This window comes from Penaeus monodon, chromosome 29 (assembly GCF_015228065.2).
Source record: "Penaeus monodon isolate SGIC_2016 chromosome 29, NSTDA_Pmon_1, whole genome shotgun sequence".
NCBI classification, from domain to species: domain Eukaryota; kingdom Metazoa; phylum Arthropoda; class Malacostraca; order Decapoda; family Penaeidae; genus Penaeus; species Penaeus monodon.
Genome location: NC_051414.1, coordinates 29,729,845 through 29,731,022, shown reverse-complemented (window position 1 = coordinate 29,731,022; position 1,178 = coordinate 29,729,845). Strand labels below are relative to the sequence as shown.

Below are 1,178 nucleotides of genomic sequence, written 5' to 3'. Positions count from 1 at the left end.
AAGGTCAAAACAACAAGATTATCAGTGGATTTATTTAATTAAGGCTTATTGATTAAACCAAGTGGGAAATGAAAAATAACTTTGCCCCCTCATCAGTACATTTCCCCACCATTTTTCTTTTTAAGGTAACTTATCAATGGAAGTTTTTTTTTCTTTTTCTCACTATGAGTTTCTTTTCCCCTGTGGAAGGGCCCAACTTTTGTGGAATGACATCACGGAAACCAAAAAAAATCTCCTTTCGTCAAATGCCCGGGACCCTATTTTAAACCCCGTGTTTTTTTTTACACTGAAAAGACCTTTTTGTTTTAAAACGTTTTTTGCTGTAGGTGAGTTTGCCATTTATTTGCCTTTGGAACCTCCCATTAAGCCCCAAAAAGGAATTCAGAAAAAGAGGAAAGATTTTTTAAAAATAAAAAAATTGTGGGATAAGGAGTAAAAAAGGAGGAACCCAAAAAAATGTAACCATGGTAAAGACCGGTTAAATGAAAGCTGATCGCGAGCCACTTTCGCCAGATTTCTGCGTGGTCGACCTATGCCTGATGAGATTGAGCCAAGCCACCCTGGAGGAGCTTAATGACTGGAAAAGCACAATGGTCGGCATGCTGGAGAACACAGTGGAAGTCATCAACCACACCCTCCGTACGCTCTCATTTCCGTTTGTCGCTTATTTCATTCTCATATATTTATCATGTACTTTGCGGTTAACCATGGGAAGCTCAAAGCAAATGCTTCTGTATCTTACTATTTATCAAGTCAGGGATTTTGTCCTTGTGTCTGTACTTATGTAGTGCCTAATTAGTATCTAATTATTTTTAAATCATCCCTCCCATCATTCTCACTCTCACTTGGTACTGTTATGCGCTTAGTAATGATTTTTCTTTTCTTTTCAGCAGCAGATCCATCAAGTAAGTTTGGGAAATCTGGAAAATTAATCTTCCATTCTTTTTAAACTTCATCACGTGATATATTATATACTTAGTTTGATGTGTATATAGCACTGTATATGTATTATATACGACTGCTTCTTTTATGATCAGAGCAGTGGACTGATTGATTGATTTAACCAGCGACTGAAGATGCAAAACAGTGAGCGTGAGATTCTGGAATATGATAATTTAAAATAATCAATCAATCAATCGCTTTTTTTGTCCGTTTTTTCCCCCCACTGTTTTGCTGTG

The 1,178-nt window shown here is 36.8% G+C and overlaps 1 long non-coding RNA gene across 1 annotated transcript in view; it reads left to right on the top strand.

The window, feature by feature from the left end:
- Positions 1 to 517: 517 nt before the first annotated feature.
- LOC119592129 overlaps positions 518 to 1,178 on the top strand; it is an 830-nt gene continuing 169 nt past the window's right edge. Inside the window, exons 1-2 of the long non-coding RNA XR_005230406.1 lie at positions 518 to 639; positions 894 to 905. This is a non-coding gene — a long non-coding RNA (uncharacterized LOC119592129). The remainder of the gene's footprint in view (positions 640 to 893; positions 906 to 1,178) is intronic.